Source organism: Macrobrachium rosenbergii, chromosome 52 (assembly GCF_040412425.1).
Source record: "Macrobrachium rosenbergii isolate ZJJX-2024 chromosome 52, ASM4041242v1, whole genome shotgun sequence".
NCBI classification, from domain to species: domain Eukaryota; kingdom Metazoa; phylum Arthropoda; class Malacostraca; order Decapoda; family Palaemonidae; genus Macrobrachium; species Macrobrachium rosenbergii.
This window is the reverse complement of record NC_089792.1, coordinates 30,604,580-30,616,769: the sequence shown is the minus strand read 5'-3', so window position 1 is coordinate 30,616,769 and position 12,190 is coordinate 30,604,580. Positions and strand designations below refer to the sequence as shown.

At 39.3% G+C, this 12,190-nt stretch overlaps 1 protein-coding gene across 1 annotated transcript in view; it reads right to left on the bottom strand.

Annotated features, from left to right (window-relative positions):
- LOC136833787 (uncharacterized) overlaps window positions 1-10,513 on the bottom strand; it is an 821,801-nt gene extending 811,288 nt beyond the window's left edge. Inside the window, exon 1 of the mRNA XM_067096044.1 lies at window positions 10,377-10,513. The gene's annotated coding sequence lies outside the window, so the exon portion shown is untranslated. The remainder of the gene's footprint in view (window positions 1-10,376) is intronic.
- Window positions 10,514-12,190: the final 1,677 nt, after the last annotated feature.

Here is a 12,190-nt window from a genome sequence, read left to right as displayed (position 1 = left end):
GATAAAAATGGTAGCCGTTCATCACATGTTGCATAAGCCTCTTTAATTTAACAAAAAAAAAAAAAAATAAATAAATAAAATCAGGCACTGAAAACGAAATCATGAAAATCAATATGCCACGGCACGTGGAATAATCTCCATTTTTACTTCCTTATTTATAACACACACACACACACACACATATATATATATATATATATATATATATATATATATATATATATATATATATATATATATATATATATATATATATATAATTTCTGACTCACGTCGGGATCGAACCCAGGTCTCTCAGGTGGAAAGCAAGGGCGTTATCCACTGGGCCATACAAGTCTAAAAGAAGTTGGAACCTGAGAGCAACTGCACCCAAGGAATTACCTGGGCAAGCTAACTGCTTGCATACCAGCGAGTTTTCCCCACCTTCCCGACTCAGCAATGACCCAATAGACAACATTTCATTCGAATTATCCCTTCTGAGTGAATGAGATAGAAATCATCAACACACAATCACGTGTGGAACAGAAATAAATTTCTGACTCACGTCGGGATCGAACCCAGGTCTCTCAGGTGGAAAGCAAGGGCGTTATCCACTGGGCCATACAAGTCTAAAAGAAGTTGGAACCTGAGAGCAACTGCATTTTAAGAATTACCTGGGCAAGCTAACTGCTTGCATACCAGTGAGTTTTCCCAACTTCCCGACTCAGCAATGACCCAATAGACAACATTTCATTCGAATTATCCCTTCTGAGTGAATAAGATAGAAATCATCAACACACAATCACGTGTGGAACAGAAATAAATTTCTGACTCACGTCGGGGATCGAACCCAGGTCTCTCAGGTGGAAAGCAAGGGCGTTATCCACTGGGCCATACAAGTCTAAAAGAAGTTGGAACCTGAGAGCAACTGCACCCAAGGAATTACCTGGGCAAGCTAACTGCTTGCATACCAGCTTCAGTTTTCCCAACTTCCCGACTCAGCAATGACCCAATAGACAACATTTCATTGAATTATCCTTCTGAGTGAATAAGATAGAAATCATCAACACACAATCACGTGTGGAACAGAAATAAATTTCTGACTCACGTCGGGATCGAACCCAGGTCTCTCAGGTGGAAAGCAGGGTGTTATCCACTGGGCCATACAAGTCTAAAAAGTTGGAACCTGAGAGCAACTTTTAAGGAATTACCTGGGCAAGCTAACTGCTTGCATACCAGCGAGTTTTCCCCAACTTCCCGACTCAGCAATTGACCCAATAGACAACATTTCATTCGAATTATCCTTCTGAGTGAATAAGATAGAAATCATCAACACACAATCACGTGTGGAACAGAAATAAATTTCTGATCGGGATCGAACAAGGTCTCAGGTGGAAAGCAAGGGCGTTATCCATTGGGCCATACAAGTCTCAGTGGATAACGTCTTGCTTTCCACCTGTTAGACCTGGTTCGATCCCCGACATGAGTCAGAAATTTATTTCTGTTCCACACGTGATTGTGTGTTGATGATTTCTATCTTATTCACTCAGAAGGGATAATTCAATGAAATGTTGTCTATTGGGTCATTGCTGAGTCGGGAAGTTGGGAAAACTCAAAAATGCAAGCAGTTAGCTTGCCCAGGTAATTCTTTGGGTGCAGTTGCTCAGGGTTCCAACTTCTTTTAGACTTGTATGGCCCAGTGGATAACCCTGCTTTCCACCTGAGAGATTGGGTTCGATCCCGACGCTGAGTAAATTTATATATATATATATATATATATATATATATATATATATATATATATACATATATATATACATATATTACATAGTATATACATATATATATATATATATATATATATATATACATTAGCTGACCAACCCAGTGCTGCCTGGGAAAACTGAATGACAACTGCTCTCTCTCTCTCTCTCTAATCTCTCTCTCTCTCTCTCTCTCTCTCTCTCTCTCTCTCTATTCTCTCTCTCCTGTCCCAATACCTGATCTCTGATCTTCTCTCTCTCTCTCTCTCTCTCTCTCTCTCTCTCTCTCTCTCGTTAAGATAGTTGCTTCAGTTATATTGCCCAGCATTTTTGACATTTTATATTTCACCCCTTCCCACCCCACCTCCTGTTGCAGCTGAACTTTGATTTAAAGGGCATCAGGAGCATCACTATTCATCTCAGCAGCCTCGAAAACTATGTATTAGGTACTAAACATCTGTAGTTTTTCACACTTCATTTTTCACCCCTTCTCAACCCCCCTTTCTATCAGGGCTGAATTTGGACTTTAAGGATGTCGGGAATGTCACTATTCATCTCAGCGTCCTCAAAAACTTTGGATTAGACACTAATATCTGTCGTTTTTGGTTATTTTTACATGTCACCCCTTCCCATCCCCTTCTCACTCTGCTTCCTATCAGAGCTGAACTTGGACTAAAAGGGCATCGGGAGTGTCAGTATTCATCTCAGCAACCTCGAAAACTATGGATTAGACACTAATATCTGTCATTTTCAGTTATTTTTTACATGTCACCCCCTTCTCACCCCGCCTTCCGGGGCTGAACTTGGATTGAAGGGCATCTGGACTGACACTGTTCACCTCAGCGACCTCGAAAACTGGATTAGACACTAATATCTGTCGTTTTCGGCTATTTTTACATGTCACCACTTCCCACCCCTTCTCATCCCCCCATTCCTAGAGCGGCTGAACTTGGACTTAAAGGGTATCGGGAGTGTCACTATTCATCTTGGCGACCTCAAAAACTATGGATTAGACACTAATATTAATATCTGTCTTTTTCGGTTATTTTGACGTCACTCCCTCCTCACCCCTTCTGACCCCACTTCCTATCAGGGCTGAATTTGGACTTAAAAGGCATCAGGAGTGTCACTATTCACCTCCGTGTCTTTTCAGTTATTTTTACATGTCACCCCCTACCCACCCCTTCTCACCCCCCTTCCTGTCACTGTTGAACTTGGACTTAATGGCATTGGGAGTGTCACTATTCATCTCAGCGTCCTCAAAAACTATGGATTAGACACTAATATCTGTCGTTTTCGGTTATTTTTATGTCACCCCCTTCCAACCCCTTCTCACACCCAGCCTTCTTATCGAGGCTGAACTTGGACTCAAAGGGCATCGGGAGTATCATTATTCATCTCAGCGTCCTAAAAAAACTATGAATTAGGCACTAATATCTGTCGTTTTCGGTTATTTTTACATATCACTCCCTTCCCACCCCATCTCACCCCTCCTTCCTATCGAGACTGAACTTGGACTCAAAGGGCATCAGGAGTGCCACTATTCATCTCAGCATCCTAAAAACTAATATCCGTCGTTTTCAGTTATTTTTACATGTCACCAATTTCCCCCTTCTCACCCCCTCCCCCCGTTCTTCCTATTGGGGCTGATCTTGGTCTTAAAGGGCATCAGGAGTGCCACTATTCATCTCAATGACCTTAAAAACTATGGATTAGAAAAATCATTTAACACTAATTCCTGTTGTTTTCAGTTATTTTTGCATGTCACCCCCTTTCCCATAGCCATCCCTTTGGTGCCAGTGATGTCTTAACCCCACAGTATTCTTTTCCAGATAGTAAGTCATATGTGTACCTAAATTAGGTATGATAAATTCTTAAAGTTACTAAGTCTATGGGAATAATTTAGACCGTTTCAGGAAGCCCTTGGTCAAAATGGTGCTAGTGACCTCTTACCCCACAGTGCTGATTTCTAGATAGTAAATATGTATACCAAGTTTGGTTGACATTGCCCAATGCGTTTCAGAGTTATGCTAGCATATGCACACACACATATATATATCCATTTATTATATATATATATATATATATATATATATATATATATATATATATAATATTTATATATATATATATATATATATATATATATATATATATATATTTCTCTGTGAATACTATGCCATAAATATCCTTGAATATCAAATTCCCTTTCTCTTGGAGATAACTTATATCAAGAGAGAGTTATGCATGAAAGAGCACCTTCCCTAGCAAGGTTTTTGAACCGAATCCTTTTGGGTCTAATACAGAGATGACAGTGACATCCATTCTCTTGACAGCAGTATAGATAAGTCACTGTCATCCCTATATCAGACCCAAAATGTATAGATTCGAATCCTGAATGGTGCAGATGCTCTTACCATATATAATTTCCTTTTTAATTTTCTGTAAAAGAAAACTATTGAGATGGCTATTTGTCTGTCCGTCCATACTTTTCTGCCCGCCTTCAGATCTTAAAAACTACTGAGGTTAAAGGGCTGCAAATTGGTACGTTCATCATCCACCCTCCAATCATCAAACACACCAAATTGCAGCCCTCTAGCCTCAGTAGTTTTTATTTTGTTTAAGGTTAAAGTTAACCATGATCGTGCATCTGGCACCGCTGGAGGTGCCAAACACTGTCAGGAAAGAGCCACCACCGGGCCGCAGCTGAAAGTTTCATGGGCCGCGGCTGGGAGTTTCATACAACACCATACGCCATACAGAAAACCCGACTGCGCTGAAGAAACTTCGGCGCATTTTTTACTTGTTATGTACTGTAATGCCTTACAAAGGAAAAGTGAATGCGATACCATATAAAAATTCATGTTTGAATTATTGACAAAACTATCACACATACATACATACATACATACAAACAAATATTTATGTATCTATGTATGTATGTATGTATGTATGTATGTATGTTTGCATTACTTTTCATCCACAGAGAAGACTAAAGGAAACTCTGGAATGTAAATCCTCGTGAGGAGGTTATTCGCCTTTCACAATACAGTACCATCGCTTCAAGATCATGAGCTTGTTACATACACAAGTAGAAGGTACTGTAGTCTTTGCACAGGATGATGGGTGCATAGATGCTAGCAAATGTCATTGACAAAACGAACTCATTCTCACACTTTCGACTGGCAGTACTGCTTTATAGTTCATTGCGTTATAACCTGCAACAACTTCTCGTAGAATACTGTATTCTCCTTTACGGAAATTACTTAATGTTATAAAAAGCAACCAATCCACTCAGCTCGCTCTGCCGGCCATGCCAGGAAACCCCTACCCCAACAGACCGCGCCCACACCACCCACCGCAGTTGACCGCTAATAGGAGGTTAAGACAGGCCTTGCAGCTACAAGCCCTCTCCATATAAAAGACGACCAGGTACAATCCAGAAAGTGCACCTAGATCGACAGTATATGAAAAAAATGTGTAATCTTAGTATTCACCTCTCTGTAACTATATGTACATGACATTACACGAAACATTAAAATTGCCCACTTGCTTGAGAGAAGGAAAGCTGCAGAGGTAACTACGGTTGTAATAATTCTTGTCGTCAAAAGTTAGTTACACTTTTCGTTTAATACCTTAATCCCCTCAGCCCGAGCCTATATTTATAGGTGACCTCGAGTCCCATGCAATAAAAGTTGGACTGAGGTCCCTATTGTCATCAAGTTTCTGTCTAGATCTGTACCTTTTTATTTATTACTGTGCATATAATTGAAAACAAACTTTTTAAAGTTGTGTACTTTGCAGAAAGAACACTATCACGGTAGAGATGTATTAATACAAATAGGAAAGAACCAGGGAAAATATATCATCCAGAAAAGGCAAATTTTCTGCCTACATTTGCAACACTTATCCATACTGTGGCGTTATGTAAATCTTTATCTGACGTTCAAACTGTAAGTGTTATTATTACAAACAAAACCAAACATTCTCGGCAAAAGGTTAGGCTTGCTAATTTGATTTAAGTCTCTGTTTTATGAACAGAGGTTTGATCTCGCTTATCCCGAGACATTGTGTGATAGCAGTAACGTGAGCCGGCATCATAAGTTATATCTTTCCCTAACTAAAATCTAAGGACTACTGGAATGAGATACTAAGTACAAAACTAAAACCCTTTATTGACATTACTAAAATCAACGAAAAATAACTTCTTAAAAATTACGAAGAATGAAATCCAATGTTTCACATAACTATCAGAAAATCTTCTAAGGAAATAATGCTCCAAAATCATAAACCCCCAATTACAGAAAATAACTCATCTGTCAAAACATGAACACGTCAATCAATTAAAACAGGTCATCTCAAATGTCATACCACTCTCATCCTTGTAGGAGGGAGAGAGGAAAAAGGAATAGGAATGGAGTGGAACAGAAATACCTGTGAAAAAAAAACGTCACATTAAAAATCATAAAATGTAAAAAATTGCAGAAATACATCTTCCACTGTCACAGGAGATACCGTGTGTTCACAGTTCTGAAAAACAAAGTCTAAAAACGTATATGAATTCTTACTCACTCCACAAGTCCTCTGGGACAGTCTCCATGTGAAAAATCACTCACATCTTCAGACACACATGAATCGGATCTCACAAGTCCAATTCGAACAACAGTTCCTCCCATTATATTCATTATGTAACGCACGAACGAACGTACTTTTGTATGACATCATTCGAGGTCAAAGTTCGGCAAGACACGCCTCTGTACTTCGAGGCGTCACGAAGTACACGTACACACCATACATTATTAAGAAGCATCCTTCAAAAACCGGATTTTGTAACTGGTTCAGCTTCTAGAACGTTCTTTGCTGAAAACGCATTTGCCAGCCCGTGTCTTGTCACCAAGGTGGTTTCTTCGACCCTTGTGGTATGCGAACGGTTCAGCACTTTTCTATCTGCTGCGTACAGTGAAAATGGACCCTGCGAATAGCTGACACAACTTTTCAAAGGTCACCTTCGCGAGCCTTTACAGATTGCTCGGTCCACGCACCTGAGGTGGACCCCACCTCAAAATGTCTAGGTGCAAAACTTATATATATCTTATAACATAGATATTATAGTACAACCAGTTCATTCAAGAAACGCATTAATCTAGACGATTTCACTCCTGGTACTGCCTCACGCTCACGCTCGAAAGGCCTGCGACTGCACCAGTCCAAGCTGAATGTATTCACCAGCGTCTCCCAGCGATCCGACGAAGATGAAGATGAATGGCTCGCAAATCCTTTTTGCGCCAACCCAACGTCTCCTCGAAAGTACAGCAACATGAAGACATCTTGCCCGACATCTCTCCAAAGTTCTGGAAAGTGCAGAAGTAACGTTGACAGCTTTCTCATATGTTGAGGACGGTGAAGCTATTCCAACCTCTCCATTTCGAGGGAGTGGTATTTTCCGTGAGTCGGTCATATCGACAGTCATATCAAAAAGTAACTCGTCTATTCCCTATACCATATTATTACTGAACCAAATAAGACTACTAGTACAAAGGTCATATGTTCTCAATGTGAAACAATTCCAAGTTGGTACCCGGAATTTCCACAGTCAACTCACTATCAAGTACACTAACTCTAAGGAACTATTCATAAAAATTCTATCCAACAGAAAAAAGTACTCAAGAATCCTATCCATACACTGAATAACGAAAGGCAATCCTAAACATCTGAAAGGTATCATATCTCGTAAAAGACATCAAGGTTCTACTCCGGTTAGCGAATATTTCGCAATACCTGACTAATTCTCAACACAATAGCAATTGACTTAATGGCAATCGCTCCTATGATCCTAACAACTACCATTACTCATGGTACAGCACCCTTAATTTTTAAAGAGAACTGAAAAATCCCAAATATTCGAATTCGATATCCCTATCAAAAACCTTCCTAAACCTCTCCGAAATCCTAACTGACATATCCCAATCCGAAAAAGATCAGACCCGTTCGGTCCGATATACTAAATACCTCCCCAAAACAAAATCCTAAACAACAAACCCTTATTCTGTAACTCTATATTCAAAGATATTGGGTCAGACGACAAAACACATCATAACATAATAACATAATAACACAATAACACACGGGTCAAATCTCGTATGAAATTAGCCCATGTCACAATTCCCAAAATCATATGAAAAAAAACCATTAACTCAAAGTAACCCATTTCTATCGCCAAGTGCGAACGATGAAAACCCTAACCGCAGTTGCGATCCATATAAAAAAACAAAAACTCAAATTCATATATCTACAAAACTCTACGGTATTCTGCACACAATTTACACTAAGTACTGCAGCTTACATCAGAAATCACAATAGACCCAGGCTATTAAAAACAATAAACTCTGGAGTAACGTCCTCCTGAATTACAACAAACTACAAGTCATGCCCACAACCATTAACGCAGAAAGGAAAAAAATGACCCGTAACTACCCATTACCATAACAACAATACAGCAGGAATGCATCCATGCTAATACCATAAGCAGATTCTGAAAGTACCCCAGAATACCCATATGCACTCTGAAGCAGCCTATTGGTGTGGGATATGAACCCAAACGACACGACACCGTCGTCGCTGGCTTATTCGCATTGCAAATAGTGCACTTCTTCACAAAGGCTTCACTGCGGAAAACATATTTTTCCAAAAGAACTTTGATTTTTGACGTTTCATACGTCTTGTCCACACCTAAATGAGGAGAACCAAATTTATAATGTACAATGTCTAGAACTTGTGGTACTAGACTCTCTATAAAGATGATTTGTGTAATCTCACCCATGCTTCGAGTACTTCGCAAGTTATACTTAACTTTCCTCACCAATAAATTATTCTCAACTCTAGACCAGAAAAAGGCAACTTATACACTTTCTTCAGTGAGCGCTCCTAAGAAATGCCTTAGCATCTGACAACAATTTATCTTCATCTTGCTTTTGTTCGAGCAAGCCTATGTCCTAAGTGACATTTTTCACCCGTAATATAAACACTGCGTTACTCTCACTATCACGAACAACAATCTCTCCCGAGACTGGACTCACTATTTCTCCCCAGCATGCACTGTAGGAACATGCATGTCCTCTACATGCGATCTCTCAGAACACTAATATCAGAGACATTAGACGCAAATATTTACTCTCTTCTCCCACACAGGATTCGGTGTGTATTTCCTCATCCTCGACGGAAAATATCCGCTCAATGCATCTGCAACTACATTATGCTTACCAATGTATTTGAGGTTTGCATCAAAATCTCTCAATGTTAGGAACCAACGTGCTCTCTTGGGCGACAAATTTGGCTTATTAAAAAGCTCTAACAACGGTGTTGATGATCTGTAAAAATCTCAACTTTATTTCCCAACAACAACATCTTAAAATGAACAAGGCTAGACGACTGCTGAAAGCCTCCTTGTCCACAACTGACATCAGCCTTCGTTACTACCACGCGTTTTGAACTTTCTGCTATAAAAGCAATTGGGTGTAATTTCCCCCTCAGAAATTTCTGCATCAAACACACCTATACCTTCGACTCGCGCCAGTCACTAAGGTGAACGGTTGACTAAAATCTGAAACTTCAAAACTGGTGGGTTCACCAAAGCGTTCTTAAGCTTCTCAAAGCTAATTGCTGACTATCACCCCCCAAACAAACTTAACGTCTTCTCGTAACAAATCTGTAATGGAACGCTATTGTAGAAAAATTCCGCACAAACGGCGAAGAAACCCGACATACCTAGGAACGAACGAATCTGTTTCCTGGTTTTGGGAACTGGAAAACTCACAATGGCTTTAACTTTTCAATCATTCACTCTGACTCCCTCTTTAGTCAGTCAAAAAAAAAAAAAAAAAAAAAAAAAAAAAGGTCAAGTTCACTTCTCCCAAGGCCAAGCTATAAAAGGCCACAAAAAAAAGACACGGGAAAGCGCTTCTCAGGCACAGAGAGAGAGAAAGAGAAATTCGTTTCCCACCCTCTTACAATGCATCGAAGGCCTGATGATGCTTACAGAAAAAATGCTAACACCAAACCTCGGGGCTCGCTCTGTCTCCAACGGCAAAAACTGCTGGATCAACACTTCCCTTTGTCCAAACGGAAAGTGTCACTCAAGCAAAGGCAAGGGCTCTGCCCTCATACTCACACACACATACCCACACGCACATACGTGTGTGACTACAAAAACCAAGAAGTGCATACACACTTGTGCAAAAACTGTTTTGCACCCCGCAACTCATAAATATCACGTAGGATACTACCCAAATATTAAAGTTCCCAGAAATAACCCAACAACCAAATATCACCCTTACATAATACACGCCGATGCGTACCGCAGATTGCTATAAAAAAAAAAAAAAAAATACAACACACCATAATACGCTCAGCGCTTCACTAGGCGTGGCAAAGCAAGTACGACGCTCCGCCCAAACTCGTGACGCAATTACTATGTCACCGTGGTGATGACGTAACACACTCGTTGCAACCGAAACATTAGTCAAAACTCAACGACAAAAAACACACAGTTGTCCCTATCACCAGTTACAACACAACGAAAAGGACAATTTCACATTAACACAACTAAAAAAAAAAAGATAACATCACAACACTTACGTTAGCAGCGCGCGAATTTCCATCAAGCGAAGAGAGAGAGAAACAAAAAACACTCGCGCGTCTTCACGTGTTTTAACACACGCATAGCGGTCTTAATATCGCAATTATTGCACAATATCACTGTTTTTACCCCCTACCCAAAGCCACTCTCCACAAAACGCTAGCTAGCGGATAAGTTCATAGCTCGCCCCAGCAACTGCTGACTCCCACAAAATCTTATCCCTGAGATGCCAGCACTAATTTATGTCTCTTCGCAACGTATGCCTAATTATTTAACACCTCCCAACTGCCCTAACTACCTTATACGCTGCCTTTTACGCTGCCTTTTACGCTACCACCAAAAGCTGTAACGGCAGCCCATTTTCTGAGCTATACTTGATTTAGTCTCTGTTTAATGAACAAGGTTTGCTCTCGCTTATCCCGAGACATTTGTGCGATAGCATTAACGTGAGCCAGGCATCGTAAGTTATATCTTTCCCTAACTAAAATCTAAGGACTACTGGAATGAGATACTAAGTACAAAACTAAAACCTATTGACAAAAATCAACGAAAAATAACTTCTTAAAAGTACGAAAAATGAAATCCAATGTTTCATAACTATCAGAAAATCTTCTAAAGACTAATACTCAAAATCATAAACCCCCAATTACAGAAAATAATTCATCTGTCAAAACATGAAACGTCAATCAATTAAAACAGGTCATCTATAATGTCACACCACTCTCATCCTTGTAGGAGGAGGAGAGAGGAAAAAAAAAAGAATAGGAATGGAGTGGAACATAAATACCTGTGAAAAAAAAACGTCACATTAAAAATCATAAAATGTAAATTGCAGAAATACATCTTCCACTGTCTAGGAGATACCGTGTGTTCACAGTTCTGAAAAACAAAGTCCAAAAACGTATATGAATTCTTACTCACTCCACAAGTCCTCTGGGACAGTCTCCATGTGAAAAATCACTCACATCTTCAGACACACATGAATCGGATCTCACAAGTCCAATTCGAACAACAGTTCCTCCCATTATATTCATTATGTAACGCACGAACAGGCAACGTACTTTTGTATGACATCATTCGAGGTCAAAGTTCGGCAAGACACGCCCTCTGTACTTCGAGGCGTCACGAAGTACACGTACACACCACCATTATTAAGAAGCATCCTTCAAAAACCAGATTTTGTAACTGGTTCAGCTTCTAGAACGTTCTTTGCTGAAAACGCATTTTCCAGCCCGTGTCTTGTCACCAAGTGGTTTCTTCGACCCTTGTGGTATGCAGAATGTTTCAGCAGTTTCCTATCTGCTGCATTATGGTGAAAATGGACCTGCGAATAGCTGACCCAACTTTTAAGGTCACCTTCATGACCTTTACATATATATATATATATATATATATATATATATATATATATATATATATATATATATATATATAATACATATGTCATATATATAATATATATATACATATATATATATATATATATATATATATATATATATATATATATATATACACACACAAGATCAGACTAAAAGACTAGTTTAGTTTGCCTATTTCAACATTATATTTCCCTGGGGCCTTTTTCATCATGTCAAAGAAATCAGAGATGCAAGGAATCTTTCACATAACAGCGTATTCATGCTTAAAATATTGTACACTTGACTTCGTGCAATTGGTTATTGACCTTAAGTCTCCATTATTTTGCAGTAAATGGTAGTAAAGGAGGAAATTACATCAAATCAAATTATCATGTTTTCTCACTACTTTACTTATACCATTAAATGCTTCTTTAGTATTACACACGGTGTAT